We start from the raw sequence: 7,532 nt of genomic DNA on the forward strand, positions 1-7,532 counted from the left end.
CATTTTCTGCCATAAGGGTGGTGTCATCTGCATATCTGAGGTTATTGATATTTCTCCCGGCAATCTTGATTCCAGCTTGTGCTTCTTCCAGCCCAGCGTTTCTCATGATGTACTCTGCATATAAGTTAAATAAGCAGGGTGACAAATTACAGCCTTGACATACTCCTTTTCCTATTTGGAACCAGTCTGTTGTTCCATGTCCAGTATTATATGCATATATATTTCATTATTACTTGAAAGACTGATTATTACTTTACTTTTTAGAATTGAGGCATCCACTTGCAACAATTAACATACTTCTATATATTTATATTTTTATGAATTCAAAAGATATAATAACGAATAATATATTTAATCATCTTTAGTATGTTTATGTCATTCTATTATTTCAATAATACAAAATCTATATTGATTTATTAAACACAGATTTACTGCAGTATGAGTGACAAAATTATATTTAGGGTATGCTGCTGCTGCTGCTAAGTCACTTCAGTCGTGTCCGACTCTGTGTGACCCCACAGATGGCAGCCCACCAGGCTCCCCGTCCCTGGGATTCTCCAGGCAAGAACACTGGGATGGGTTGCCATTTCCTTCTCCAATGCATGAAAATGAAAAGTGAAAGTGAAGTCACTCTGTCGTGTCCGACTCTTTGCGACCCCATGGACTACAGCCTACCAGGCTTCTCCGTATATGGGATTTTCCAGGCAAGAGTACTGGAGTGGGGTGCCATCGCCTTCTCATATGTTTACATTGTAAAATGATTACTATAATAAAAGCCAGTAACATATCTATCACCTCAGAGAGGATGCTTAGGATCTATTATATTAACAAATTGTAAAGTATATTTCATTTTAAATGTCACCATGCTGTATATTAGATCTCCAGAATGTATTCACCTTATAATTGAAAATTTGTAAATTTTGACCTATATCTCCCCAATTTCCCCACCCCCAACAGTCTACTGTTTCTGTTATTTCAACTTTTTTAGATTCCACATATAAATGAAATCACGCAGTATTTCATGTATCTTGTATCAATGCATCTTGTTTATATTTCACTTGGTAAAGTGCCCTCCAGGTTCATTCAAGTTGTTGTAATTGGCAGGATTTCATTTTTTTTTTCAAAGTTGGAATTTTACATCTATACATTTGTTGTTGGTGGTGGTGTTTAGTCATTAAGTTATATCCAACTTTTGCAACCCCATGGACTGTACCCTGCCAGGGTCCTCTGTCCATGGGATCTCTCAGGCAAGAAACGTAGAGTGGGTTGTTATTTCCTTCTGCAGGAGAGCTTCTCAACCCAGGGACTGAATCCAAGTCTCCTGAATTGGCAGGCAGATTCTTCATGACCGAGCCACCTATATTCTAGGTATTCTTTATCCATCAAAGGCCACTTAGGTTGTTTCCATACTTGGCTACTGCAAACAATGTTGTAATGAAACATGGGAGGGCATATATATCTTCAAGATAATGATTTAATGTCTTTTGGATGTATTTGCAGAAGTGGGATTGCTAGACCATATGATAGTTGTAGTTTTTAATTTTTTGAGGAAACTCCATACTGTTTCCTATAACGGCTATAACAATTTACATTCTACCAACAGTGCACAAAGGTTCTCTTTTTTCCTATGCCTTTAGCAACACCTGTGATCTTTTTTTAACTTTTTAATAACAGTCAACCTAACTGGTATAACATGATATCTCACTGTGATTTTGATTTGCATTTCCCTGACGATTAGTGATTGATGCAGAAATGTATATATTTTATGTATTCAAATTATGTAATAGAGCATTGATTATATACTTATACAGTCATCTGGGCGTGTATATATCATTCCATTATTCTAATAATATAAACTCTGTGCTTTAGAATATCATGGCTCCTTAGATTATAGCAGCTTCTATTACTGCCTTATCCCTAAAATAATTAGTCTGATGTTGCTGCTGCTGCTGCTAAGTCACTTCAGTTGTGTCCAACTCTGTGCGACCCCATAGACAGCAGCCCACCAGGCTCCCCGTCCCAGGGATTCTCAAGGCAAGAACACTGGAGTAGGTTGCCATTTCCTTCTCCAATGCATGAAAGTGAAGAGTGAAAGTGAAGTCGCTCAGTCGTATACGATTCTTAGCGACCCCATGGGCTGCAGCCTACCAGGCTCCTGCGTCCATGGGATTTTCCAGGCAAGAGTACTGGAGTGGGGTGCCATTGCTTTCTCTGAGTCTGATGTTAATTAGGCCCTAAAAAGATAAATGCCATAAGCATACAAAAATATAACTTCTGGATTAATTATGTCCTGTTGTTTGGAAAGGATTTGTAATTTTTTTTAAAAAAGTAAAATTATATTTAAATCAATTTAAAAGCACTAAATACTAACTGGTAAGGGAAATAGATTCAGTATTTACAAAACAATGCTTCACTTTTTCATACCAGACTAATATACTGCAAGTATCTTACCTGTACAAAAAGGAGGCACTTCACTATTTTGAAAAGTACAAAATGTAACACTAAAACAATTGGAAGGTAATATTTTATAGTAAAATATTTGAATAACAATTTTTTCCTCTGGAAAAAATGTGTGATACTCCTTTATCACACAGAGTATCACACATTCTCTGAAAGGAAGTGGCACTAAAGAAAATAATGAGTGAATACCACAATTTGGATCTAAGTGGAATTTAGTGTTTGACCATATATCCATTCTTGATTTTGGTACTGTTTATTTATCTATATGGCCTTGAGAAAGTGATTACTTTTTTTTTTTTTTTTTTTTTTGAGTTGAAGGATAATTGCTTTACAGAATTTTGTTGGTTTCTGCTAAGCACCATCATGAATCACCATAGGCCTCCCTCTTGAACCTCCTTTTCATCTCCCTCTCCATTCCACCCCTCTAGTTTGTTTCAGAGCCCCTATTTGAGTTCCCTGAGTTCAGAGCAAATTCCCATTGGCTATATATTTAAAAATATGGACTGCTTCAAGAATTTGAGAGTCATCCTTTCACAGGGGCCATACTAATCTCTATATATGTGCTGCTGAAGTGAGCACAATGGAACGTTCCATTATTCATCTGAAAACTAGGAACTCTACACTCTTTCATTTAATAATTTAACTGACATACCAACACAAAGGATTATAAATGAACATTTATATGGTCTTTCATTTGATCCTTCTTAATATTGACTGAAGTAGACAGAGCAGTACCTACTTTTACTGTCTTGAAAATATGAAATGTGAGCCCACGCCCTTGTTTGTCCTTGTTTATAAGAAAATAAATTAAAAGACCTAGTTAAGAACAAGGTCTACTGATATCTGGCTTACTGCATTCCCACTGCATGCTCAAGTTACCTTTGATTATTATTACAAACTATAACTTATACATGTTTCCTATTTGAGGAGTTTGAAAGAGTTAGAAAAATCCATTTATAACAATTGAAAAGATGCTCATTGAGCTGCTGCAAAGTACTTTTATATGACATTAGTTGCAATCTATTTAGAAAAAAAAAATGCTTCTTCCATAAGTGAAGGTTTGTGTTAAATCCTCTTGCTTGGATATTATCTATTCTCCAACCAGCCAAATAACTACATCCTTCATAATTTATGGGATTTATTTAATTACCCTGTATATCAGTCTTCATTGATATAGAATAATGTCTGTTCTTCATTATATCTTAACTCATGTTCTTATTTTAATTCACTTACTCTAAGGGAAGAGAGTGTTTGCTATGACCAGTGCATTCTTTTGGCAAAACTCTATTAGCCTTTGCCCTGCTTCATTTTGTACTCCAAGGCCAACTTTGCCTGTTACTCCAGGTGTTTCTTGACTTCCTGCTTTTGAATTCCAGTCCCCTATAATGAAAAGGACATCTTTTTCTGGGTGTTAGTTCTAAAAGGTCTTGTAGGTCTTCATAGAACCGTTCAACTTCATCTTCTTCAGCGTTACTGGTCGGGGCATAGACTTGGATTACCATGATACTGAATGGTGTGCCTTGGAAATGAACAGAGATCATAATGTCATTGACTCATTTGAAAAGATCCTGATACTGGGAAAGATTGAGGGCAGGAGGAGAAGGGGACGACAGAGGATGAGATGGTTGGATGGCATAACCGACTCAATGGACATGGGTTTGGGTAAACTCCGGGATTTGGTGATGGACAGGAAGGCCTGGCGTGGTGTGGTTCATGGGGTCGCAAAGAGTCAGACACGACTGAACGACTGAACTGAACTGAACTCTAAGGGAGTATCATACATTTTGGAAGCTAAAATTTGTTAAAAGCTTACTTTCACATTCAGAAATAACATCTCAAATATTGGTGACATGCTAGGAAGAACACTAAAGTTGGAATCAGATGTTTAAGATTATGTCCTTTCTCTCCCACAAGCCAGTTTTATGTCTTTGAGTCCCTATTTTCTCATTCTGGACACAAGGGAGTTGGGACACATTTGCCTTTAACATCCCTTCTAACTCCACAAGTCTCTGACATTTTGAAAATAATTATATCATTGTGGGAAAAATATAACGGTAATTTTCATACACTCAGTTTAGCATACTCAAACACTCTAGCACTTACTCCCTGAGATTTCATGATTTTTTTGTAATTTTTAAATATTTGTTTATTTATTCCTTGAGCTGAGAGGGGGAAAGAAAAGTTAAAAAATTAAAGACAAAAGGATTTGCTTTATAAATAAAAAAGATATCAAACAGGTTGAAAAAAATTTTTTAATGAGAATCTTTATCTTCTTTGCAAATTACATAAATACAACACAAAGGAAGAGTTTTTAGATGTTCTGCTACTTAATTAAATAATCTGCCTCATATATCAGTTTTCACTTTATTTTTCATAAATTTAACATTATTATGGGTTCAAAAGGATTATCCCTATTTCTTTTATTCTTTTCTCACTGTTAACAAGAGAGTTATACATTTTTAGCTTCAAAATACTATTAGAAGATGTGTACACACACAAAGAAAATACTATTAGAAAATTATTCCTTTTATTATACAAATCAAATGAACACTATTTTGCCTGCTTGAGTTTATTTTAAGGTGCTGTGTCCACCTTAAGTGTATACTTTTTCCCTCTTCTCATTATTTTATACAATTCTGTATTTTCTGAAGATCTTCCATATGAGAAAGAGTATATAAATTCTGGTAAATTCTAGGCAGATTTCCTTTAATCTACTTCAGGAATCCCCACGTGTTCAGCCAGACCATGCAGAATATGCTCGGCTATATGGAATATATCCTGTTCTGGCAGGAATTCAATTTTGGGGGAAGCGGAAGCAGTTCTCTTAACAAGCTCCCCTTTGAGGTGAAACTTTGCAGCAACCAGTTGCAGTGTCCCAAATTATTAAGAAAGCTTCCACATCTCTCTTTTCTCCTATGTAATACTTCTGTCAAATAAATATCATCATTCCTCAACTTCTGCTTTTTTATTGAAATAATATATTTTTAAGATATTATGAAAAACAAAATTATATTTTTAAATATAATTTAGACTGCCAACAATACTCTTAAATGATGACACATGCAATAAAATATTCAGGAATAGGTCAAATACTTCATTTCCAAAGGGTGATCCATGACCAGAATCACTGGCAATACCTGACATGATTGTCAGAGAGCAGAAATTTAGGCCTTAGAACAGAGCTACAGAATCAACAGCACTGCTATACTAGATATACTTTTACCTTTTATCGTCCCTAGGCAAATCATAACAAATATTATGCTTAATGTTGAACTCTTAGAAACTATAATAAAACACCCTCATATTGAAAGAAACAATCTAAAATCTTTTGCACATAAATTATAGGTTTGTCACTGTTAGTCATGCTACTTAAATATGAGAATTTTAACTATTTTTCTGAACCCTCTTTTATGTTATTTTTCTTAGAAAAATTACTGTGTGCCTCATATAAAATGTTATATTAACATTTCATTTAAACATTTCATTAATATTTCATTATATTAACATATCATTTGTTTTGTTAATCATTACATTTTTAATCTACTATGGGTCAGAAAATTAGATAGAAAGTATATTATAATTAAATTATAAACTAAATAAGCTTTCAATTAGGCCTTAAGTATTCTTTCAGCTAGTAAATTTTATACATGAATAAGATGACACCATTTTTACTGAATAAGAATGTATAGTTTCCTTGTTCTCTATGTATGGCTTTTACTCAGAATGAGGAGTCTTAAATAAATGATATCTAAGAAAATGAAGTTTTAAATGAAACAACAATTATTATCATTTATTGTTGTGACCTTAAATGATTTAAATAGTATGCTATGTTATTTTTGTAATCTATATTCTAATAGAAACCATCATTCTATTTATAACTATCTCTAGATGTAATTTTAAAACACTCATTAATTCTGACTTTATTCTGATCTTATTACAAACTAGAAACATAGGCCCTAGTAGAACAATTGAAATAAAGAAATAACTAGCCTCAATATCAATGCTTTTTTTATGGCCATGAAGATAATTTTACCTAGAACATAAAGCTGATTTTCTGCCAGATAAAAATTCCCATTATGCCATATAATATATACTTCGTACCTCATAATTGCACACTTCTGAAAAACCAGAATACTTATATTAAATCAAGAAAAATTGTATTAGAAACTAATCAAGTTTTATTAGGAATCTTTTCAAAATACATTTTGAATGATTAAACTACTTTATTGATAGGTAAAAATGACTAAAATGACAACTAGAAGTATTGTTTAAAATACATTGTCTTCCCAAGATTAAACATGGACAGTCAATTGAATTCCTTCTTTCAGCTCTGCAGTTATCTTGGAAATGAAATAACGAATCTTATGAAAACACAAACACCTCTCTAAGACACAGGTGGATCAGAAAACACTACAGTCGTAATAAGATAATTTCACCTGCTTACTAACTCAATTATGTTTTAATTTTAAGATTGTTGTTATAAAAGTCATTTCAGAAAATGTTTAGAAGAGAAAATTTAAGGCAAGTTTAACTTAAACCAATTTTCTCTTTTGAATTGGAAAATAAGTGGAAATAGTAAAAGGTTTGTCAGGAAGCAAGGGATGTAAATCAGACTTGGATATACCTAGTTCATCAGCCCTTACTCACCTTTTTGCATTACAGCATTTTGCATTACACTAACAATAATGAGCTGAAATAACTAGAGATGTGATGAAGCAGCACAATATAAGAGCCAGGTAAACTGTAGAAACTTTCTCAGATTTTTATTATGCAGTTGTATGTAAATGGAAATGCATTTTCCAGCTGAAAATATGTAAGTATATGAAATATTTGCAAACAATCAAGCCCCAAATATTATCCAATAAGTTGACTGAGTTAAATATTACCACTCAAGGTTTAAAATGGCAAACAAAGTTCAACATCTGGTTTCTAGTTTTGTATATAAGGATGTAAGAAATCACAACTTTATCTTAACATCAAGTAAAAAGCTGAGTTGATGGAAAAAATACAACTCTTTTTGGATCTGTAAGAGAGGTAAGAAAACAGGGTAAACAGTTGTCCCAAGATCGGAG

General features: G+C 33.6%; 1 non-coding gene across 1 annotated transcript; it reads right to left on the reverse strand.

The window, feature by feature from the left end:
• Window positions 1-2,952: 2,952 nt before the first annotated feature.
• On the reverse strand, window positions 2,953-3,057 carry LOC133237907 (U6 spliceosomal RNA). The gene has a single exon (XR_009733415.1). It is a non-coding gene; the product is annotated as a U6 spliceosomal RNA (small nuclear RNA).
• Window positions 3,058-7,532: the final 4,475 nt, after the last annotated feature.

The sequence above is a fragment of the Bos javanicus genome, chromosome 24 (assembly GCF_032452875.1).
Source record: "Bos javanicus breed banteng chromosome 24, ARS-OSU_banteng_1.0, whole genome shotgun sequence".
Classification (NCBI taxonomy): domain Eukaryota; kingdom Metazoa; phylum Chordata; class Mammalia; order Artiodactyla; family Bovidae; genus Bos; species Bos javanicus.